We start from the raw sequence: 26,564 nt of genomic DNA, 5'->3' as shown, positions 1-26,564 counted from the left end.
TTAGATTCTACATTCTGACCAAATTTGTTGGTGATTTATTAAACAGTTCTTGCGATGTTTTGCCACCCGGAGGGATACACGGATAGAATAAATACTGTATATAAACAAGTGTTAAATCAAACTCCTTAAAAATCATGAAATTAGGCGTTGTGGCCTGTTCAGTGTTACGTCCACGATTATGCTGTGTAGGTTAAATGAGACGATGATAAGGACAATGAATAAAAGGGTGAAATGAAGAAAATGTAAGGGAACTGGAGAACCCCGAGAAAACCCTAAAACACGATGTTTGTCCGCCACAAAGCCCACTTTGAGCAAGCTTGGATAGAAATAAGACCACCACGCACCAGAGGTATAAATATTCTGGCACTGAGCTACCGCAGTCTCTGAGATACTGTATTTTGGAGATATTATACAACCCGGAAACTGATGTGTTAAAAACCTAAGCTAAATCAATCCCAACAAGAGATTGTCTCTGGCGTTTCTTAACAAATGCGCAGGGAAAGTACAGCACTTTTTTGGTACTAGTGCTACCGACCACGGCCACTTTGCCTTACACCATTAATTAATCCTTTTAGGATTTCCACTTTTTGAGGTAAATTTTAGACTTTCACTCAAACGGCTACTGCTTCCTAACTCTTTATCGCAAGATCATGGGTCATACCTCGTTTTTTTTTTTCACGATAGAACATACTTTCCAACGGTACCACTCGCTTGTCCGTATTATACACCAGAAACGGAAAAATCGGGTAAAATCGGGAGATTTTTCAAAAAAGAAAAAAATCAAATTCTTGCACCCCTCTAGCCCTTGCCTGGATTCACGTAGGGATCTGATTTTTTAAAAAAGAATACGTTGTTATCTACACTCATGTCCAAAATGATTGTCTCATGTCTATAAACATGTTGTAGGAATATAATTTGATAACGAATTCGTCTGCTATTTCTTATAATGTTCGTATGTGTATAATCGGCAAAGACATGTATGTGATAAATTTCATGTCAAAAGAGCAGTAAATAAGAACAATAGAACGGAAAATAAAATTTTCTTGTAAACTTAGCAACATTTTGTTTTACTCATTCTAATTTTCGTACTTATAGTACTTTTCCTATAAAATTTACCACAAATATAAATTTCCCGATTATGCATATAGTATCAGTATTAAAAGCACCCTGCAAAATTATTATTAAATTATATTCTTACAAGAAGACAGTTATAGATATGTGACAATCATTTTGGACATGAGTGTACTTAATATGAGTGCAAAATTTCAATCTTGTATCTTGAAAACTAAGGTGAGGAGAAATTTTTGAATGTCTGAAGGTGGTCCATATACATTCAAAAATGTACTGTGTCGTTACTGTTTGACCTAGAGTCATGGTTCAAATGCCATTTTCTTTAATATGAAGGGCTCTTTCCAACGGTGCTATCACATCTCCGTATCATACACCTCAACCGAAAAAATCGGGAAAAAGCCGGAAGTGTTTTTGAAAATCCCTTCAAAACATTTTGCCCCTCTGGCCTGGGCATGGGTTCATGTAGGGATCTGAATTTTTTTAAAAAAGATACGTTGTTATGTGCATAATACGTGTGTAAAATGTCAGTCTTGTATCTTGAAAACAAAGTTCGAATTTAGGTCGTATATACATATAAAAATTTACTGCGTTCATTACTATTTGGCCTAGAGTTATAGTTCAAACGTCATTTTCTTTAATATAACAAACCCTTTTTAACAGTACTACTCAAATGTCCGTATCGTACACCTGAACCGGAAACATCGGGAAAAAAGAATAGCCACCTTGCGTTGGGCGAGAAAGTTAATCACGTGGATCGCAGAGTGCGACGGATGTTGTGGTGGAGGAAATTGCACTGTTCACTTCGGTACAGTTCTGGCCAAACCCGCCAGATGGGTTGCAGCAGCTGTTTCTAAAGTCCCTTGTAAACTTCCGCGTTGACAGTTTTACCCTCGGGTAGGAATTAATACCGGATCAAGAGTTTACTTTCGAAGAAACAATCTACATCGTCTTATTCTTGAATTTTGTCAGTCGACTTTTCGGGAGGTGGGGAAACAAAGAACACAATGCCATTGATTGTCGCTTAATCTCCGAATCGTATTGGTAGCACCAAACTTCATCTCCTGTAATGATGGTTTCCAAAAAACTGGATTTCGGTCACAGACGTCGATGAAATCTCTTGAAATTTCCATCAGAGTTTGCTTCTTCTCTGATCTGTCAGCGTGTGCGGTGCAAACCAGAGACGGATCCTCCGCTTTTTCAAATAGTGCTTGCACTGTCTTTGCTTATATTAAACTCTTCTGCTATCGTTCTTAAAGGGAGCCACCGATCATTTTCAAACATCCGTCGCTCTCGCTCGATGTTGTCTGGGATTACGCTTGTGGACGATCGACTCGAACACGGCTCATCCTCGAAAACTTCCTTTCCATCTCCAAAGCATTTAGACCGCTCAAAAACATACTTTTTATTCACTCTTTTAATATTATACACTTTCACTAACATCATGTATTTCCGTCGCCGTTTTCCCTAATTTAAAGCAACTTCATGTTAACGCATTGCTCCATTTTACAATGACACGAGTTCTCATACTGACTCCATTAGCTTGGTCGCACGTGCACCATTGCTTCACGTTAGGAGGTGGTTGTTAGTATGTCTATCAGTGCGTATGAGTGGGTGCTTCTCCTAACCACCTTGTATATGCAGGGGGGAATTAAGGCTTTTGGGGAACTGGAGCCGACTGTTTCAAGGGGGCCCTATGTTACGAATAATATGTCCAGTGCATACCTTTTCTTTGTTGCCTTCTACAGTCTTTAATGTTCTCCAAGTTTACAATAATTAGTTTAATTACATTCATTATTAACAGCTAAATGCTCATATACTGCAGTGTAACACATAAATGCTAAATACAAGCCAAATGGACATCAGTCAATATAAACACAATAATAGAGTAAAGGAAATTTGAAAAACCTCCTAGATTTGCTCTAAGTAATGACAGAGATATTTCAAAGGAATTGTCACAAGCTAATAACTTGGTTTGTAATAAAGGCACATTATAGCTCACTCCGTCACAAAATACGTATCGTGAGGACGCTAGTGGGAGAAGACTTAACTCTAGCGATACCGCGAGCGTAGCGAGCGGGAAAAAATAGTATGGGTCTGAAACCTATAATATAATAAGTTGATTGCTATATTTTAGTATTAAATAGAGAGATTTTGGGGGACCCATGAGCCTGGGGGTCTTGGAGCCTGGCCTCCATTGGCTTTGCCCTTAATCCGCTCCTGTGTATATGGAATATACTCTTTAAGTTGTAAAGTGAGTTTCACTATGGTAAAACTTAGTGTTCTGTTGCCATGAGAATGAAAATGCTAAATCTTAAACCAAGCATATTTTAGTGTACGTTTAATAGTGGATGGCAAATCATTAGTAGAAAGAGTTACAGGAAAAAACGGAAACTACAGAAATCTCTGAAATGACTGTAGATAACATCTTGAAGATAGTGCTCAATTTGAATTATGTCCCGATGAGATATCTCAAAGCAGAAGGTTCAAACTTATTTTTATAAATCAGTTTTATAATATAGGTTAAACTTGTAAGGTTAACATATTGCAGACCCTTTTCTTTCTTCAGGGATTGCTTATCATCGAAACGCGAAAATATCACCCGTTTATCTGACTGATGCAAAATGATTCAGTTTCAAAAACTAGTAAAAAGTTCTTACAATCGCTGCATATTGTGTATAATTCATTTTAACCTTTTGCGTTGCTATTTCTCCTCCTGCCTCTTAGGGATGGCCAGAACCGGTTCCTGGTGGAACCGGTTTTCGGGTCTGAACGGATCCGGTTCTAGAAGATCCGGTTCCGGAACCGGTTTTTTCCGATCCAGGTCTGGAACCGGTCCTTCGGATCCAGTTCTGGAACCGGTTCCCAAGATCCAGTTCTGGAACCGGATTTTCGGATCCAGTTCTGGAACCAGCTCCGCTAGAACCGAAACTTTGTGACCAACCCTACGCTAAACCCGAGCTGCTGGCAGACTGTGAACAGTGTGCTAGATGAAATGGTGGAAGCGACAGACAGGCGCCTGGCAAACTCATTGGCTAAACAGGCAAACTGGCCAACTCATTTGGCTAAACACCCACTGGTGGACCAATTTTTTTCTGGAGGCACAAGCGGGTCTGGGCGGGGAGGGCACAAGCGCATTGTCCTCTTGGAGAGTTTTGAAGATGAAGTTTGTGCCTCCTTTACGGGTCTTTGCGGGCTTTCGGATCCAGGTCTGGAACCGGTTCCTAAGATCCGGTACTGGAACCGGGTTTTCAGATCCAGATGTGGAACCGCTTTTCGGATCCAAGTCTGGAACCGGTTCCTAAGATCCGGTCCTGGAATCGGGTTTTCGGATCCAGGTCTGGAATCGGTTTCTAAGATCCGGTTCTGGATCCGGGTTTTCGTATCTAGGTCCAGAACCGGTTCTGTAAAACCGGACCTCCGAGAACCCGCCGGAACCGGATCTTTGTGGCCATCCCTACTGTCTACAAGACATTATCAAGGTAATGGTAAGACCAGCTCATTGTTAAATATACAACTTAATCTGCAATTTACTGCCCCATGTAATTAGACATTTCTTCAGCCCTACAGTACGTCTGTAGTAATTATATCTATACGAGTAGTATTAGTTATTAGCAGAATGGGATTTCGTCGTTAAGTTTTAGTATTAGCAGAATGGGATTTCGTCGCGCTTGTGTATTAACAACATATCCTTAGTATTTGAGTTGGAAAACTAAAATTATACCTGATTGACGATAATTATAAATGCAAGCTTAATGAAATTTACAGAACTATGTTGAATTTTTAGTGGATAGGCCTTGGAAGAAATCTGAACGTTAACACTGTAAAATGGATATTAATATATTTGGTTAATTTAGTTTAAGTGCATACTGTTGAAGTAAAAAGAATAAATTGATATTGGTGTAGGTATATGACTTCTGTTTTCAAATGTTACATTACTGCTGATATGTAGTTGCTTCGGCATGCAATCGTTACATGTTTGAGAATAGTTCAAAGGAGAAATGGCGGAGTTCAGAGGAGAAATGGCGGAAAGGAGAAAAGAGTTAAAGTTTGTGTTGCTGTTGATACTTCTTGAGTTCCATAGAGAATTCTTGTACTAGTTATTACGTTAAATATATTAAACTTCATCCACTGCTGTCTTTCACTGCATTAGATAATTTCTGCTACTTAAATGGTATAAAAGGTTATGGGTCCAGACCTATACAAGAGACTGAAATTGTAAAATCGAATCTTGAAAAGAAACGCAGTGGTGGCTTAAAAGGAACACAGAAAAGAAAATTTTGGTTGTAAGGAAAAGGAGGGAGCAAAGGTTTTCATCGTTTGTTCCAGAGCACCAGTTAAGAAGATTATTCAGTGCGAAGAGAAGCTTTTCGAAATCTTCTACTGAATCTGTGCTCGCCATTTCCTCTCGTGTGTGTAAAAGCAGCAACATGGCCGAACTCACAGTGAAAATTTATAAACTCAGTGGACATGGAACATGGAATAAATGGAAGTGGGAACTCAAAATGATGTTTACCCAATACAATTTGACGAAATATATAGACAGTACGTGTTCTTGTCCTGAATTGAAAAGTGATAGTAGTGCAATTGAAAAACGAAGGTACGCGGAATGGTGTCCGGCAAATGCAAAAGCAGCTCCGTTAATTGCGAGTTCATTAACACCACAAGTGCCGAATTATGTTTTAATTTACACTAACGCAAAAGACATCTGGGACAAGCTAGTCAGTGTTTACGAACAATCAAGTGTTCAATGATTACGTCTTCTGATGTTAGAATTTTTCAACATAAAGCGGGAACCGCATGTTTCAATTGCCGCCTACGCAGCGAAAGCTGAAAAGCTGTTTGCAGATATAAATACCGAGTTGCGCGTGCGAGGTTCGCATGACATTTCGGTTGAGTTGTTACACGGTCAGTTGCTATCAACAGTGGGATCGGAATTTCAAGAATTTATAAATGTGTGGAAGCCCATAGACAAATCTAAACTGACCACACAGTGTTTAGTGGAAAAACTTTGCACTATAGAAAAGCGTTTAAAAAGTAATTATGCAAATTCGGACATAAGTGTTTTTCAGCCAAAACTCAAAACAGAACTAAAAATACGCGAAAAGTGAAACCGGTATCGAATGCAAATTCGGTAGAAAACTAGAAAATCAAGAAGGGACCAAATACAGTGTTATAAATGTGGAGTGTATGGGCAATATAAGTATCTGTGTTAAGTAAGAAAAACGTTAAGCTCCAAAGTGATTTCAAATCTAGTGATTCACTCCAAGCAAGTACAGCAGTGACTAAAAGTTCATTTACGGTGTCAAGTGAGTGCAGTACAGACGATTTTATTTGTGATTCAGGTGCTAGTTGGCATATGACGAATAATAAACATTATTTTGTCACATACACACAGTGCAAACAATAAGAAAATATCAGCATTAGGGGCCGGTTGCATTAAAACGTCAACATCAAAACGTATGTGAATGGAAAATGGGCAGATGCTCATATGAATGTATGGTATGTACCAGCATTGGCAAGAAACTTGTTCTCACTGCACAGCGTAGTAAAACTAAAATAGTGTCTGCATTAAATGTGACAGTGTTGTAATTCGGAAAAACATTAAAATCTTAGCAACGAGTAAGTGGAAATCCGAAGCTTACGCGAACTTTCATGTCGCAAAGCCAGCAGTCCCAGCAGTGGTGAATGTTGCAACTTCCGAAAATAGTTTGCAATTATGACATGAGAGACTAGGACACCAAAATAAACGCCATGTCAAGGAAATACTGCAAAGTATGAGTACAGCCATAATGTCGTCTGAGAAAGAAGATTGTTGGGACGGTTTCGCGTTAGGAAAATCACGTAGAAAGTCATATAAATCGAGAGTTGACAGACCAAACGTACTCGGTAATCAGAGTTGATGTAAATGGACCTATATCTCAGTTGTCGTGCAATGGTGAAAGGTACTTTGTTTGTTTTAAAGACGATTTCAATAAATTTAGAAAAATTTTCTACATTAAACACAAAAGTGAGGTCAGCAAATATCTTAAGACATTTCTGAACGAAGCAGAAAACGCAGATCACAAAATTAAATTCTTCAGTTGTGATGGTGGAACAGAATTTAATAATAGTGAAGTGATAAAACAGTTCGAGATAAAGGCATTTCGCTTGTAATATCTGCACCATATTCACCCGAGCAGAATGGTAGTGCAGAGAGGGAAAATCGGTCTATTGTTGAACTTGTCAGATCGGTGTTACTGTGTAGCGGATTAAGTAGAAAGCTATGCCCCAAGCTTGTGATACGGCGGTTTACTTGTTGAATTACACAGGTTCGACTCCTATCGCAGGTAAATCAACAAGTGAATTATGGAATAATACTAGGTTACATAGCCCGAAACATCTAAAAGTGGTCGGAACAAAATGTTTTGTTTACATTCCGAAACAATTCCGTAATAAATTTGACAATAAAAGTGTCTTGGTTATATGGTCTAATACTTGAACCAGTACGATGGATATGAAGTGTATGTGCCTCTAAATAAAGTGATAAAATCCCATGACGTGTTGTTTAAATCATAGCAGCTGAGTGACTTAGAACGCATAGGGAAAGAAACCCAACACACTAACTTCGCAAAAGTACAGATGCCACTTCAGAAGGAAGACGAAGAGAAGCCAACGAGTGACCTTGAATGCGAAGTTGCACGTGACAGCAACTTGTGTACACAAAGTGAAGGCCAGACAAATGAATCAACAGACGACATGTCATATCAGCGAATTCAAAAAGAAAAGAAACAACCCAGCTGATGACAAGTGGTGATCTTTTATTGGTGTTTCATATTCTGTATTAAGTAGCGCTGACGATCCTGTTACTTTTGAGCAAGCGATTAATTCGGAAAACAAATCTGAACGGATTTCAGCTATGAAAGAACAGGCAGATGATCTTAATGAAAATAAAACGTGGGATTTAGTTGAACGTCGTAACAATATGAGAATAATTAATCGGTGGGTTTATCGCACAAAGCTAAAGTATGATGGGACAGTAGCTCGTTTTCGTGCAAGATTTGTTGCTTGGGGTCATGTCCAAGAAACACGTATTGATTTCGACGAAATATTATACGTATATGGTATATTCGACGTATATGGTGACATTGAACAAGAGGTGTACATGTCGAAGCCAAAATGTTTTGAAGATGGTACTGACAAATTGTCCAAACTACATCGTAACTTGTACGTTTTAAAACAGGCCGCAAGATGCTGGAATAAGAAATTTATAGATTTTCTAAAGAAACAAGAATTATTGGTGAGCACATCTGACCCGTGTTTGTTTATTCGAAACAAAAGTGGTCGAAAGTTATTTGTTACTTTGTAGATGATGGACTAATTGTAGGTTCAGATAAGAAAGAAACTGAAACACTTCTAAACGAATTACAAAAGAATTTTAAAACCACAACCGGAATTCCACATTCTTATTTAGGAATACTAATCAAAAGAAGAGATGGAATTTTTATTCATCGATCAGTATACACAAGAAGAATTCTCTAATGCTTCAAGATGGATGAAGCAAATCTCGTTGGTGTACCCTGTGATCGCAATCAAGTTACTGAAACTATTGCAAAACCCAACCGAATATAGAGAAGTCTTAGGTTCTATAATGTATTTGATAGTTACTACGCGACCTGACATAGCATTCTCAGTTTCAAAAGCTGCTAAAGAGATGCAGAAACCCAGCGAAGTGGATTGGAAAGCATTAAAGAAGGTTTTACGATATCTAAAGGGAACCTCGAACTATGCCATTTTATGCAAAAGAAGCTATGAGGAAGGTTCAATTGTATATGGATACAGTGACGCTGATTACGCAGGTGATGTTAAAAGCAGAAGATCTACCAGTAGCGTATTGATTATGTTTGCTGGTGCAACAATTTCGTTGAAAAGCAAGCTTCAACCAACTGTAGCCCTATCAACAACTGAAACAGAATATGTAGCCTCAACAGAAACAGCGAAATAAATTTGGTGATTATCAAGATTATTAAGTGAGTTAAGAGCAATCGGAAAAGATTATATACTTGTAAATAGTGTGGATTACGTTAGTGCCATAAAACTCGCAAAAAATTCCGAATTTCATATCAAAGAAAGCACATTGAAAACGAACAGTGTTTTATGCGTCAGTGTGTGAAGAAAAGAAGGTACAAGTGTTATATATTGAATCTGAGAAACAAATTGCTGATTTATTAATAAACACGCTTGAAAAGTCCAGATTTATCATACTCCGTCAGAGTATGGGTGTTGGTATGTAAAAGAAAAAAAAAGGCATGTCAATTTATTCTTTTGGAGGAAGTGTTGAAGTGAAAAGAATAAATTGATATTGATGTAGGTGTATGACTTCTGTTTTCAAATGTTGTAAGTAAAACATAACCTTACTGTTGATATGTAATTGCTTCGGCATGCGATCGTCATATGTTTGAGAGTAGTTCAGAGGACAAATGGCGGAGTTAAGAAAGAGCCAATGTTTGTGTTGCTGTTGATGTTTCTTGTGTCCCATAGATTCTTGTAGTAGTTTTCCTTATAGCATACATTACGTTAAATATATTGAACTTCATCCACTGCTATCTTTCACTGCATTAGCCAATCTCTGCTACTTAAAATGGTGTAAAACATACGAGGGTCGGCTGATAAGTTCTCGGCGCGACCCCCTTCCGAATGTATTGCCCTGATGTAATTGATGTCATGTGAAATACTGATCTTTTATATGTTTAAGTGTCAAATTTTACGATTCTACCATGAACGGTTTTTATTTTACAGGTAATTGAATGAACCATGGCGGAGCCAGATGTTAAATTTACCGAAGAGGAGTTGCGAGGTGTAATGAAGTTCTTCTTCCTGCAACAGAAGTCACCCAAGAAAATCCATGGTTGCATGCAAGACAGTGCCCTTCATACTCCATTGTGAAGAAATGATGTGCGAACTTCAAGCATGGTGAATTTTCAATAGAAGATGGTGACAGGCTTGGCAGGCCAGTGTCAGTGTCAACTCCGGAAAAAGTGGACCAGATTCATGACCTGATTTTGAGCAACAGACGGATTTCGCTTCAGGAGATAGATGACAATGTGAACATACCCAAAAAAATAAAGTGTTGGGTCAATAATCCATGATCAGTTGGACATGCGCAAGCTTTTGCGAAATGGATTTCGAAATGTTTGAACCCGTATCAGAAATGCGAACGTGTGAGATAATCACAGGTGATTTTACGGCATTTTGCGAACTCCAAGGACGATTTTGTGAATCGGCTTGTTACTCAGGATGAAACGTGGTTGCATTACTTTGATCTGGAAACCAAATAGCAGTCATGCAAGTGGAGCCACTTAGGATCTCCAAGGCCCAAAAAATTCAAAGCACAAAAGTCCGCAGGGAAGGTGCCTGCCTCAATATTCTGGGATAAGGATGGTGTTTTGCCCTCAGACTACCTTGCAAAGGGCCAAATCATAACTGCAGAGTATTACTGCAGTCTGCTGGCTAAGGTAAAGGATGCTATTAAAGAAAAACGTCGGGGAAAGTTCACAAGAGATGTCTTGTTCTTGCAGGACAATGCTCCCGTCCACAAGGGTGGCAGAATAATGGATTTTTTGAGGGACCTAGGGTTTCAGTGCGTTGACCACCCACCTTACTCGCCAGATCTTGCCCCTTCAGATTAATATCTGTTTCCAAAACTCAAAACAGCACTGACAGGACAGAAATTTCACAGTGATGAAGAGGTGATAACAGCTGCGGAACAATTTTTTGGAGTCCTTGAGATTTTTTTTTTTTTTTTGAGGGGTTGGAGAAGTTGCAGCATCGAAGTGTCAAGTGTGTTGACCTACGAGGAAACTATGTTGAATAGCCTCACACTTTCATGCCTGCAGCTCAAGTCCTTCTGGGTCGGGCCGAGAACTTATCAGCTCACGTTCGTATCGTGTACGGATTAGTATGATCAGCAGCATTGATTTCCGCAAACTTTGCGCACTGCAACGTAAAAGATGCAATAAGCATTTATAACTGCTATATTGATTATCGCAAACTGTTAACGCAAACCATTATGGAATGATGCTCCATATCAAAGAGAGATTACGTGAAGAAAGGAGTGAAAAATATGTTTTAAAAAACTACCATTACGTATTGAAAAATTGTTTTAATGCTTCCCCCTGCCCCTTTTTTAATATAGCAACCCTAATTTCTAACAAAGCTCAAAATACTATTTCATACATTTAATAGTAACTTGGCCTTGTTCATTTTTGCCATTTCACGATTGTGAAGTTTACTTACTTGTATTCCTACTTCACATTCACTTTACTCATGCAATTCTCACTTTCGCGCACTATCATTCCAAACACTTCGCATTTCAATAGATAAATTCAACGCGTACTTAAATTGCATAATTATTACCATCCTGAGTGTACTTTTAGTGCTGTGCTATAGGTCAATAGTGTACCAATATGTAGCAAACATTACTGCAAGAATTAAGAACGAAGGAAAGTTTCAACGTATGTATGTATTTAGTATTTCTGGCTCATGAGAGAAGTTGAGTTGTTGATTTTGAGTTTAACGTCCCTTTCAGCAGTGAGGCAAGGGAAGAAAAGTGCTCTTTATATATTTTAAATTTGAAATACGAATTAAAATATTCGATTTGAAAATGTCAGTAGGAATATTACAACATACTTTAGGTATATAAGGTAAAATTATGAAATGTTCTAATATTTTTGTCTGGAAGACTAGCATTTTAGCTATATTCTGTTAAGTCATTTAGCTACTTTCTGACGATTCCTGTTAATAACACCGAGGTCCAGCTGGGTATTAATACCATCAGCCTGGTTACCAGTAGACGGCAGCATATTTAATCTCTTGAATACGTAGGGCCAAGTAGGGCTAGTGTATCCTGGCCTGCCATTTTACGAATTCCAAGAAACATCTCAAGCAACAATTCTGATGGTCTCGAAGCGTCGGATTATGTTCGTTGGCCCCATTTATGTTCGCCTGGCTATCTTTAATAATTTTCGATTATGTGAAAAATATGCGTGGGAAACGGAGGTTATGTATTCTTCCCGATAACTGTTGATTTTCGGTGAAGCTAAGGCACCATACTGGCAACGGAGCCGGTTGCATGGTTCTAGTGCAACTTCACAGGTAACAGCAGCATTGTCAAATCAGTCGGCCCTAACCTGGCCAATCTTATATATGGCATTGCCTTCTTGTTCTTTTGACATCCATGCAGGCTGTTCAGCTTCTTCACAAAATATTGCAGTTAGAAAAATGTATTCTAAAGGAAATTATGTGGCCTACTACATTTACCAGTATAGGAATACCTTTTATAACGCAGTTTTGAAAAACACGATATCTGATAAAGTGTTTAATTTCACACATTTTTAAAATAAAATAAAAAGCAGTAAACAGCGCGTATATGTATATAGAAAGGAAATATCAGATAAGTAATTATGGAATATCATAAATAGTACTGTATAGAATACCCTAATCGTAGCGTATAGGATATCGTTACATTATTTCAGTTTTTAGAATTATATTACTACTGATTTTAATATTGCAACTGATTATTTGAATGAATTGAAAATGTTAACTGAATGATTTTTAAAATCTAAAGTAAGTTTAAGAAACTACATTACGAGGGCTGTCCAGAAAATACCAGGTGTTTCGAACTATTGCGACATTGGGCGGGGCTAGAGTCTCCATCTTGATGTCAGAACGTTGCCAGACTCAGTAAGCACCCAGCTGTGGTAGCTTGAGGACTGTGACGCTCTTACTGTGCTTTCTGTGATGTATTACAATCTGCGCTGTAATAGAAAGTCCCGCCTATTGTGAGATGCGTTCTGTGATTAGGTTTTTGTTGGCAGAAAACCACAAGCCAATTGAAAACCAGCGACAACTGTGTGAAGCGTAAGGAAATGGAATAATGAATGAAGTTCCAGTAGGGCAATGGAGCGTTGATTTTAAAAATGGACGTTTCACTGTTCACGATTAGAACCGCAGTGGTAGGTCTAGCCTTGTGTCTGATGAACTGATGAGGCAAATCGACGAACAAATTCGTGCAAATCATCATTTCACGATTATTGAATATTCGTGCTGAATATTTCCTTCAACTTTCACGGAGTTTGGTGCATGAAATTTTGCTGGAAAAGTTTGGTGACCACAAATTGTGTGTACTAGGTGTAGACAAAACGTAGCATAACAATTACCACAGAAAAGTATTGTGAAACACTCAGGCGCGCGATTCAAAACAAGCGCCGAGGAGAACTTAGCGCGATGGTGTTGTTGTTTTTTCACGACAACGCACGTCCACACATGGCCAAGCATACCCGAGAGCTCATGGATGGTTTTGGATGGGAGGTGTTCGATCACCCACCATGTAGCCCGAATTTGGCGCCGAGCGACTACCACCTCTTTCCAGCGACAAAGACATGGCTCGCTATACAACGCTTTGATACTGACGCTGTTCATTGTGTTGTTGTTTTTAGTTTCAGGTTAGTCCTCGTATAAATTTCTACACTATTGCCGTAAAGAGAGATGTCAGTTCACCGTTTCATTCGAACAGATATGTCTCCTTAACTATGATATTGGTTAGTTGACTAGTTAGTTATATATGCTTTCAACTAGAAGGGTCGGATTCATTCTAAAATTTCTAGACTCCCCGAAGTATTACTACTGTAAATGTTTAATTCTATTAGAAGTGTTTTGTTTCATTTCAAGTTGAGCGGGAGAAAATATGTGAAAACATGCGAATGCTTAGTATATTGAGTGTGTGGTTTCCGAGTTGGAGAACCTCAGAAATTGGAACGCATTACGGTTGTTCGGATTTCACCTTAAACTGTAGGTTCACAGCTCATGTGGCCTCATTGCTGAAAAAGGTCGCTAAATTTCAATAATTTTATGGGATAATTAAAAATATCGTATCCAGGATATGTTATACTACTTCGGGCAAACCAAATTCCATTATCTGTCTCCAAAGTATGTATTGCCTTGAAATGATTTATCTACCAAATTGACTAATTAAACTGCGTCACGTGTCAGTGTCAGATTTAAATATTACATTCATTATCGTATATAAGGTAAATGTTGATTATTGCGTCTTTTGCAGTGATATTTGTGTTTTACCTCTGTTTACTGCTTGCAAGGAAATTTTATTCCATGAAAAGAGTACGAAATAAGAAATGAATACGAATTCTACCCAGAACTACCCAATTAGGCAACTGATCTGGTAAATTGAACTACTGGGTAGCCCAGATCGCACAACAATTAAAAGTAATAAGAAATAGTAGGCCTTCGCTTCAATGATAAGAAAATAAAATAGTAACTTTCCTCTCGAATTTCTGATATTGTGGAATGCGTTAGGACTACCCGTAATCATTTGTGATTAAGAAAAACAACATAAAAAAACATGACAGCAAATAGTTAACATAAGTGACAATATCTCTGCTTCCTCAGCTTTGCCAAACTGAACGTGTGAACTATTAACTTTATCAAAATATGAATAGCAGAAGATGTGATGAACAGAAACGACAAACATAGAGAGAAACATTAGGAAATTGTACTTATTCCTATTGATAATAAAATCGCATTATCTTCGGTTTGCTTAACCATAGCCTGAACAATCACTTTCAGGCTGATAATCCAATGTTTATTCGTAAAGATCACCAACGTAGGAGAACGGTTTATTATTTGTGATCCGGGAAGACAATTCATGCACTTATTTCTAACAGTCGATACACTGAACTATGTTTTCTGCCAAATATACTGGTAACAATATCACTTTGTATCATTTACAGATTGTTGTTTACTTACAGTCGCATCATAATAACCTAATTTCAGCATCTCATGCTTAGGTCACATGTTTCGTTCTAGGAAATTTTCGGTCTTTATCATCGTCTTGATACTTTATGACGTAGATGGAGTAGCAATATCTTATTTGGACATGAAATAATCTGTCGTTCGGTTGTCCTTCAGCTTTCCTTCTAGCATTCATTTCTATTGTTAGAAGTTGTAGACCTACTCGTTAAGACTACTCTACTGGACGTAACTTGCTGGCTTTCAGGTTTACACACTAGAAAAGGCTAGATATTGTTGTAAAGAAAGCTAGAAATATCTGGCCGTCCTCACTGCAGAGTTCGGGATGTTATCTCCAACATTTCCAAGTTATTCTTAAGCAAAATCTGTTGGGTGAATAGGATGATAGACAATTGTTCCATTTAGTTCTTTCTGTTGCTTTTCATTTTCTGAAGTGTGTTACGTATCTCCGTCGAAATCCGAGTCAGTAAAGACATATAAATCAGTAGTCTATGTGTCACTAGTTTTGAAACCACGAATCACGTTTGCTATTGTTGTAGCTCGGGAATTTGCCTTACCAGTGGCACTGACGAAAAGGAGACACTTATTACTATGCTACTTAATAGATCCTGGGGCTGATAGAGCTGAAATGATTGTAATACTAACAGGTTAAGGGGTTGTTTATGGTGAGTTGTGTAGTCCGGAAGTTTTAGCATTAGGATACTATTACTTCTCGCCAACTTCATTACTCCTAAAATTTTTTGGAATGAGTGGCGTTAATCTAAAAAAAGAACATTTTCATCAATTGTGGTCTTGATATATGAAATGCGTTGGTTCGATCATTGACAAACAAGAATATATTGATCTGTTCTGATTCAGATACTTTCATTAAACTTCCTTGAGGATTACCACGGGCGAGTGAAAAATTCATCATTTGCCCCTTAAAATAATCAAGGATGATATATAGAATCTAGTGATTTTTGTACAGTCAGCGACTGTAAAAAGTGGAGGTTGGATACATAAGAAATGATAGCTTTTTCCAGTAGCAGGATAGTTTCACTCTATGTCTGATAGTTGGACAACCAACATGACAGCAAATACATGCCCGAAAACATAACATGCCAGGATATTCCTCCATTTGGAGGAAAAAGTATTACTATCTGAGAGCATCACTTAGAGAAACAACCACGAGATAAATCTACAGAAATTCCATTTACCTTAAGATCAAAGAGATAGGAATTAATGCAAAGGAAACGAAAACAATAATACGCATCATGCAGAGACCGAAAAAGTATGGAAAGCTAAACAAAATGAGAAAAGAAGGAAAGGAAAGAGCAAAAGACATGGGAATAAATTAAATTTTAACACTTAAGGATAAACAGTGTCCGTCTTTCCCCCTGCCCCCATCGTGGGTTTTCTCCCTTCATAGGATAAATCTCTTTCAGTATCAAACGCGAACATCATTTATAGTGTTGGAAAAAATTTAACTCAGTCTAGGCCGAGACTCGAACACCACACCCTTAGAATGACAGTCTCACGCGTTATCCACTTACCTACACAGGCTCTATCTATAAGTCAGCTATTACCCGCGCTGTTATCAAACGTGTTAACTCAGCCATTGTCGGTGAGCCACCCCAGTTCCATTTGAGGTTTAAATTTTATTTACCTCACTTAGCCATCTATGGGTAGCAGTCCCCTTGCTTTCATAAAAAAACATTTGTTCTGTAGATTAAAATCAAGAATGAATTAATCTGTACTCTTGGGAGCTTACTGGTGCACCAACATATCTATCTATCTATATATATATGTCTATATATATATATATATATATATATATATATATATATATATATATATATATATATATATATATATATATGTGTGTGTGTGTGTGTGTGTGTGTGTGTGTGTGTGTATGTGTGTGTGTGTCGAATTGATTTTGTATTAAAAGAGCGACTTCGTAAATTTACGGAACGCGTGTTAACACAACAGTAAGGACATCTCGTAACGTTGTTACGTAACACACGGAGTGTAAATAAACTTTCAAAACCAGAAGTCGGAAGATATGCCGTGGGTAAGTCGGTAAGACGTCTGCTTGCTGAGTGGAGAAATCCGGGTTCAAATCTGGGCTGTTACTTTTTTTTTTTTTTTGTTCCGTTGAAAATACATTTCTATATTTTTGCGTTTGAAATTGCTTTCTTTCATTTTTTGTAGATTATCTTAAATTAGTGAAGGCCAAGTAAGATCAGATTACATATATGTCTGCTTTATCTGTGTGTACAGTCCAGATATGGAGTGGGTCAATTGTGTCAAGATTTGTGAGTAGGTCAGTGGATCGTGGGTCAACAGGACGTGACTCATTGTGACACACCACCCACCGTGACCTCTCTGACTCACGCTGACCCTACGTTTTAAATTTTAAGGTGTCCCTCTTTATTCGGCCTCCCTCCTTCAAGGTCTCCCTCCTTATTATTAAATTCAATGTATAGATAATTATTGAGTTGAATTGATTTTGAGTTTAGCGCCCTTTTCAGCAGCGAGGCTATATGAGACGGGACCTACTGATTAACATGTAATCCGAAACACATGAGCTCCCGTTGGAATCAAACCACGGTCTCCCACGCCACAGGTATATAATTGTGTCTTATATAGCAGTTAATATTCTTGCTATAAAGTATAAAGTTAAAGAAACTTGTAGCTTCACGAAAGGCATTTGTTGGTCCTTCAAGGTCAACACAAAAACAAAAAAAAAAAACTAATACTAGGTGTGTCTTTACAAGTGACTACTATGATAACAACAGAATGCTGCCTACGTTTAACATATTATGCCTCCGGGGGTTAGTAAAACGCTGAACTGTGTGAAAATCGCTGCACACAACAGGTCTTAGGAACACTCACAAATACGTAAAATTGAAAGAACAGAAAATAGTGCATTTTTGAAATAAGCATACAATTCACACTTCACGCAAAGTTCCAATATGGGAAATCAGTCAATATCTTCAGTTGGAATTACTGAAAAAGACAGAAACTGGCTATTTAAAATTCCAAGTGTAAACCTGCGCTTGGAGCGATTCTATTAGCTATATCACAACGCATTTTCGTGAGTTGCCTCTGTGGTCAAGCGTGCTTAATAGCGCTGTTAAATTTCTAGAACCGGAGGGCGGCGGTTCGAGCCTGAGTACAGTATTTTTTTTTTCAAAATAGGTTTGGCTTTTTAAAAGTATATATGAAGTTGTATTTTGAAGTGATTGTAAAACAAATTCAGATGAACTTTCACATTTCCAAGCTCACTCGTATTTATTCGCCATGTCCCAAATTTCACAGAAATAAATCCCTACGTTAAGCGGGTTTACATATCCAGACTCCTAACAAGGAAGGGTCACGCAGTGGCTCCGTTGAGATCCGAACGAGACAAATGTGTTTTCATTTGATATATTATAACTAGATAGATCCCAAAGTTATACGTGCCACCGAGCGGAATATCGTGAGTTACAATATATTTTGTAATGTAAGAACTACAAAGCTGGCAGAATATTTTGACCGAATCATTTGTTCGGAAACGGTTGGGTAAATGGAAAACTCGGATAATATGTATCCCGTCATTTTCAAGAACACACTTTTTCGGATAAAAAAGTTTGCCCAGGATCCTCGCAGGGTCCCACATGGGGTCCAACTCAAAATTTTCAAATGACAAGAGGGATTAAGTAGCACATCGTTTGAAAGATGTTGCAAAATGAAAGAAGATGCAGCAAGTCTCGACTCTCTACGACAACCCTGTGCAAAATGGCGGAGGGTCAAAATGTAAACAGAAACTTAATTGAAAAGTCAATGGTCACCCCTATAAATCGGAAACGGTGAAAAATGTGAAAATAGGAAAGGAAGTGTGGCATTATTTTCAAAGTACAACAATTTAAGGTAAAACGTCTTGTCCCAGGGTCCCCACATGGTCCCAGGTGGGGTCCAACTAAAAAGTTTCAAATAGCAAGAGGGGTTAAGTAGCTCATCGTTTGCAAGATCTTCTTAAATGAAAGTAGATGGAGCAAGTCTCTACTCTCTACGACAACTCTGTCCAAAATTGCGGCGGGTCAAAAAGTAATCAAAAGCTTATTTGATAAACTATGGCCACCTCGAATCCAAGATGGCCGGTTAAAACTTATGTCGTTCGTAACAGTACAAATTTAAATCTCTATTTTTCTCTATTATACATTTAGAAACAACAGGAAGATTAAAGAACAATTGAATTTCGATTCACCTCAACTATAATTTCATTCGGTAACAACACATATATGTTTTGTTTGGTTCCCTCGCCATCATTTACTTTAATATAACGAATATGCGATGAACACACAACTCTGACTTCCACTAATTTTGTCATACGTAGTTCATGCATAAAGGACTTGCTGCACCAGTAGGTGGGTGGCTCTATTGTAATTCGTAACTGCGTATTCGTGGCGGTTACATTTGTATGTCATTCGTTGGTTTGATCATAATACTCCAAGCAATACCAAATATACAAAAAAAAAAATCATTTGCAAGATTGGCGAGTAGTACCAAACCATGTGTAAGTCATTTCAGTACTTCGAGTTGCGCCAAACTTTGTTGGTTTAATTACAGTATTCCAAGAAATAACATATTTATATACAAACTCATTTTTCACGCTGGCAGCCATATTGGATTACCTCCAACACCAGTGGTTTGAGCTGGACATGCGTTCGATACATACTATGGCATTTTGAACTCAAGACGTTTCGTTTTTTGAACATTTCGCATCTTTTCGTCATCCACTGATCAACATTCATGCCAAATTTGGTTTTCCTAGCTTCAGCAGTTTGGTATGCCTATCCTTTCGATATAGGTTTTAAGCTGTCTCTTGGATTCAAGGTGGCCATAGATTTTCAATTAAGCTTTTGCTTATATTTTGACCCGCCGCAATTTTGGACAGGGTTGTCGAAGAAAGTCGAGACGTGCTCCATCTTCTTTCACTTAACAAGAGCTTTAAAACGATGTCCTACCTCTCTTGCCATTTGAAACTTTTTAGTTGAACTCCACCTGGGACCATGTGGGGACCCTGGAACAAGACATTTTCACGTTGTGCTTTGAAAATAATGCCACGCTTTCTTTCCTGTTTCCACATTTGTTTTACCGTTTCCGATTTATAGGGGTAGTCATGGACTTTCCAATTAAGATTTTATTTACACTTTGACCCGTCGCCCTTTTGCACACGGTTGTTGTAGAGAGTCGAGACTTGCTGCATTTTCTTTCATTTTACAACAGATTTCAAATGATGTGCCACTTAACCCCCCTTGCCATTTGAAAATTTTGAGTTGGACCCCATCTGGGACCCCGCGGGGGACCCTGGGGCATTTTTTCTTACCACAAAAAGTTTCTCGTTGAAAATGGTGGGATAAGTGTTGGCAGAGTTTTTCACTTACTCAACCATTTCCGAACAAATGACGGTTCAAACTATTCTGCATGGTAATTTTTTGTAGTTCTTACATTACAAAATATGTTGTAACTCACGATATTCCCCCGGTGGCACGTATAACTTTGGGATCCATCTAGTTATAACATATAAAATGCAAACACAATGGTCTCGTTCCGATCTCTGCGGAGCCACTGCGTGACCCTTCCTTGTAAGTATGAAAACATTTACGTTCACTCCAACCTCAATCATTTCATGAATTCAACCTGATTTACATATGTTATTAGGACGTAAAATTGAATGTGATTTATTCTACAAACACTTTTATACATTGCAAGAGCTGTGACGTCTAAATATTCACTGAGAACTCATAGTCGTATCGCAATAAACAAAAGCGAGTATGGAACAGTAAACTGCTTTCACAAAGGTTAAAAGAAAGCCTGCAAAAGCATGCAAAATGGTCGAGTGGTTTAGGTCGATACTCTATCAATCATATGTTTGTGTGTTAAAACCCGATAATAAGTTTTTCTAAGTGTCTTCCTATTTTCATTTGGAGGCGGAAAACATTTCTTTGAATAACCCATTGGAAACTTCTTTTGTTTCAAATTCGGCTAAGACGGAACAAAATATCAATTGCAAATCTAAAATCCATTGCTGAAAACAAAATATAAAGTATGTTTTCCCATTATTATCCTCAGATTTGTAACGAGACCCGGGTTCGATTCCCGGAGGGAGTTCATGTGGTTCGGATTCCACCTTAATCAGTAGGTCCACGTCTCATATAGCCTCGCTGCTGAACGGGACGTAAAACTCAAAATCAATCAATCAATCTCCAAGAGAGAGAAATAAAAAAAACTTTGTTATGGTAAATTCTAGTTCAAAGTTCGAAGCACTTGCTTTTGCACGTGATTTTTTGTTTCTTTTTTCAGGGAACAGAAAAGTTCTGGCGCCTAAGAGATTATACCATATAATATTGCAAATTTGCAAGTGGATGTATTTACATTGCAATTTGTGGTAATAAAGATATTATGATTAGAAAACAATACTGTAATAAGTAAGTTTAATTTCTTCATCCATCGCAAGTCTTAGGGGCCCCTTATACCTCGCCGCCCCCCGAATATCGATATCGAAAATTTCGAATGATATATTCATGTCCATATATTCGCGATATCGAATGTTGATATATGATAATATATATTTATATATCAACGATAGCGATTTATCGACATATCACAGGCCCAGGTCCGAGAAGTGATGCTTGAAATATACTGGAATCAACAATCAAATTCTAAATAAGTTCTCCATTTCCGTATTTAATGTTGAGGGGGAAGAATGTGAACCCGAATAGAAATTTTAAGAAAAACAAATGTTAAGATAAAAGTAGGTTTTCCGTGTCCCCTTGAATATAAAAATTAACAGAAAACTATTACTGCAATTTACCTTTTACTTCTGTTTCTGATTGTTATCACAAATCAGCGACAGTACACATACTTTACATAGTATACCAATACACTCTATAACTTTTCACAACCAAGCAAGCCGGAAGATGAATTTCCTGTAATATTAAAGTGGAATATTCTACAAAATAGTCATAATTCATTGGCTATATTTCTATCAGAACTTTGGTACGGACTAAGAGCTACAAGACTAACAGAACTAAAAATTAAAGATTTCATTCCTTTTTTCTCTCAGACTAAAAGACTTCTGCATTTTCCTAAGATTTTCATTTTCTTAATATAAGTCCCCTATCCTGGGCTAATTCTGGCTACCGCGGTTTCGAGGTAATCGGTAAACGAAAGAGCAAAGTTTTTCGACTCTCAACTCTCGACAGTTTGTAAGAAGATATTTCACAGTTCATGTTGTTATTTCTTCGTTACAAAAACACTTCTAGTTGACTCTATTCATGGTTAATTACTGAACTTATAAACATTGACAATTATTGAAAAATTAATAATTATTTTTAAACATAAAAGACATTACAGTTCACTACACTGTAAGCAATAACCGTGAAAATAAGTGCCTCCTACCATAAAAAATATACGGTTTACCGTTTTTCTAAAATAATGGTAGGAGACCGTTTTCCTGTCAGATACTTGTGTCGGGCATGCGCATTGGAGAGAAAAGGCACATGGTCGAAGCGAGGATTGATGGCGCGTAGGTTCGGATGTGTTGTGCTTTGTTTCGTGTTGTTTCTTTCTTTTGTTTGTTTTGTTTATTTGTTTAGTGTGTGGTTTTCTGGTGTGATATACAGTACTAGTGTTGAAGATATCCTGGAAATTTAACATTAAGCAAGGCAATGTATGGGAAAGCACCATGTTAATATTTGAACTTTGTTCCATGCAAACAAAACTTTAGTTGTCTATCGTGGCAAGCAGATCGCTCCAAAGGGCAACGATTCGAAATCAAGAAGCTGCTGGATGTATAAACTAAAGTTCTTATGATAATGTAACCAACTGCGAGTGATGGTGAAGCTAGAATTAGACTACAATGTTGAAATACAAAAAAAAAAAAAAAAGTGCTTCGTAGTATACCGTACTTAGTACAGCGTATACTGTCACTCATGTGTGCCCGAAGGAGGGGCAGGGGATCGCTCCCCTAGCTAATGAAAAGGTATTAAATTTCTAAATGCAAATAAAAGATACCAAATATAATAGGGTATATAGTAACCAGGGAGATGAGTCCCTTAGAAAATTTTCATCGGGCGCCCATGCTGTCACTATTTTTTCTGAATAAATGAATTGCTAGATTTGAAAAATATTTCTGTAAATGTTCTTTTTATCTTTAATTTTTTTTCTCAGTACCTATAATCTGTTCTGATGTCTTGTTAATACATTTGAGCGGTTAATAAATATGCAAAAGTTCGATACTCTGGACGTTTGGTGACTTTTTTTTTTTTTTTTTTTTTTTGGAGCATTGATGCCACTGTTACATAATTGTGCAAACACGTATTTATTAATTTGGGATAGCAGATACTGGATACTGTAGGCAGTTTTGTGAGAAGTCATATGGTTTTACACTTGTTTTGTCGTACTTCTGGTCATTCTCAGCTATGTTGTAGGGTGCCTGCTTGGTTATCTGAAACCGTAATAATGCTACTAATCTAATGAGTCGCTGATTACAATATTTGAGGTCTATTAGTCTACTGGTACTCATAGCGAAAATACATGCAATAAAGCTAGTCGTAACACTGCAACAGAATATCAATTTATAAATATCTTAAACTGACTGTTCCAACTACATCTCCAAAGCGTGCGAAAACTTAGCTATAAAATTCAAGAAAATTTTTTTTGTTTGTTTGTAATATCTAACCCTTCTTCTGGTGTTCTGTTCAATACATGACAAAATTGGTAATTTTGGAAAAAAAAAAAAAAAAAAAAAAGGAATGTATGTTCAAGATGATATCAGAACAAGGGTTCGATATTACAAACTAAGAATTAATTTCAACTTTTATTCTTAAGAATATTACGCACGTCGTAGGTGCAACACTTCTTTCGTTCACTTTTGTGTTTTCTTTAGTTAAGTAGTCTTTAACACCAGTGGACCAGTGTGCACTCTAGTTGCATCCATTCAGCAAAAATTATTGCTAGCTAGTGTGTGTACTGATATAGTTTCCAGCAATTCGATGAAAATTTGGTCAATATATATTGCCCAGCAAGAATTCTTACTAGATCTAGCAAGAGGACATGCTGGACCGGCGCGGCAATGACTTCTAGATAGGGAATCGGTGTGATAATTACCGTAAATCTTGTACGGTAATAACACACCTGTGCTTTTTTTAAAAAACGCGATCCCTAAATTTTACGGTAAATTACCGTAAAATATACGGTACCAAATTTGTTTCTAAACACGGTCAATATTATTTTGCTTCTAAATATACGGTCTGCCGTTTTTATGAAAAAAGGGTGGTCCGTAAAATTTAGGGTAATCGGATGGCAGCGAGAGTTGACGGTAATCGGTCAGTAAATTTAAGGCGAAATTTTTTACAGTGTAGAATGCAGTAGTAGAATGCAGAAGTGAAAGAAGATATTGTTGAGATGCGCAAACTGAATGTGAATAATAAGTGTTTCCCATTCTCTTGTCCAGAGGTGGATCTACGATGGACTTCTGGGGGCTCGGTGGTTGGTAATACTCCTATTTAGAGCTACTTTTAAGAGCTCCAAACTCTGGAATGGGTTTTATTTATATATAAAATAACAAATATTCCCTTTCTGGGAGGCTATCGCCATGATCGCCCACTGGATCCGCCCCCGCTCTTGTGTAGCAGACTTTGAAGATATTTAGCTCCTGCGATGGTGATTAAGGATTGTAACATCTGGATAATTTTTATACTGATATCGGATAGAAACTTATCCGGATTTGCAATATCCGGTTGACGGACAACAAAATGGATGACGGATAACGGATAATATCAGGATAATGGATGACTGATAATATCCGGATAGCGAATGTCGGATAATATCCGGATAATGGATTTATCCGGATAATTTATAAAATTAAGATAACGGATAACATCTGGATAATAGAACATTCGGATAACTGATTACATCCGGATGACGAATAAAGGATAATATCCGGATAAAGTATGTGGTTTGAAAAAGACAATATAGGAGAGAGACTTATCAATGCTTTCTCCTCATGGAATTATTAAAAGACGATCATTGGGCAGTGGTCTTTACCATTGAAAGATATTGCTTCTTAAAATGTTTCCTAGTAACTTCCAATTTTCTTGTTCTTGTTGAGCGCGGTGGCTAATGGTAGACCGCTTACTTTGGCGCGTGGGGTCCTTATTGTTTCGATCCCCGGCCAAATAAGTTTGCGGTGGACAAGATCGTATCCGTAGCTTCTCTCAGGGTACTCCCGCTTCTTGCCACTTTTCACTCCATCAATTCTTCTATTATCATTGACTTGCTTTAATCATTCGACACGGCAGCTCAATGGTAGAGCGCTTCCTCTTTTGCGTGGGGTCCTTATTGTTTTGATCACCACCCAAGGAAATTTGTAGTGGACAATATCATATCCGTGGTTTTTCTCAGGGTACTCCTACTTCTTCCCACTTTTCATTCCACAAATTCCTCTATTATTATTGACTGGCTTTAATCATTGCGAGCGGTGGCTCAGTAGTATAGCGCTTCCTCTGGTGGACCAATTAACATTGAGGTGGATGAGATCGTATCTGTGGGTTTTGTCAGGGTACTCCCGCTTCCTCCCACATTTCATTCCACTAATTCTTTATTATCATTGACTTGGTTCAATCATTGGGCGCAGTGGCTCAGTGGTAGAGCGCTTCCTCTGGTGGGCCAAGTAAGTTTGTAATGGACAAGATCGTATCCGTGGGTTTTCTCAGGGTACTCCCGATTCTTCCTACTCTTCATTCCACCAACTCCTGTATTATCATTTACTTGCTTTAATCATTGGGAGCGGTGGCTCAGTGGTAGAGCGCTTCCTCTGGTGCGTGGGGTCCTTATTGTTTCGATCTCCAGTCAAGTAAGTTTGTTGTTGACAAGATCGTCTTCGTGGTTTTTCTCAGGGTACTCCCGCTTCTTCACACTTTCCATTCCAGCAACTTCTATATTAGCATTGACGCTTTAATCGTTGGGCGCGATAGCTCAGTGGTAGAGCTCTATCTCTGGTGCATGGGATCTTTGTTGTTTCGATTCCCGGTCTAGTAAGTTTGTGGTGGACAAGGTCGTATTCGTGAGTTTTTCCAGGTACTCTCGCTTCCTCCCACATTTCATTCAACCAATTCTTCTATCATCATTGACTTGCTTTAATCATTGGAGATGCCTTAGTCCCATGAGGATTGCGGTGATGTCAGAAATCAGATTCGATCCCAAGCATTTGGGTTGTGATGTAAACCTTTGCTGTGGTTCAGTCTCAGTATTTTATTACGCGAGATAAAGCCATCCATACAGCTATAAATGTTGTTCTAACTTGCGCAAGCAGGTATTGATTTTGAGCCAATTCGGAACCACATTTTTGGCGCTTTGAGGCCAGAAACCGATTTCGGACATTACGCTGTCCTCAAACTACTAGGATCTTTTCAATGTTACCATCCGCGTCCAACAACCCCATGTTTAAAAGGGAAATAGAAAGGACTCGTGTCTAAAACTTCCGGACCCAGTTTCTTGAGGTTCAAGAGTAGGGATCGATTTCTGATATCACCATTGTGCTCAACGGATCAAAACCTTTGAAATGTCGCCAACGCCGTCCAACAACTTCATCTTTAATAGGTGAATAGAAGGGACCTGAGCCCATAACGCCAGGACCCCATTCCTTGAGCTTCGTGGTCTGA

The 26,564-nt window shown here is 38.1% G+C and overlaps 1 pseudogene; it reads left to right on the top strand.

Annotated features, from left to right (window-relative positions):
* The first annotated feature begins 8,542 nt into the window (after positions 1 to 8,542).
* Positions 8,543 to 9,052, top strand: LOC145682082 (uncharacterized; annotated as a pseudogene).
* The last annotated feature ends 17,512 nt before the right edge of the window (positions 9,053 to 26,564 follow it).

This window comes from Thermobia domestica, chromosome 3 (genome assembly GCF_964235325.1).
Source record: "Thermobia domestica chromosome 3, izTheDome1.hap1.1, whole genome shotgun sequence".
NCBI lineage: Eukaryota > Metazoa > Arthropoda > Insecta > Zygentoma > Lepismatidae > Thermobia > Thermobia domestica.
This window is presented reverse-complemented; position numbering and strand designations above follow the sequence as displayed.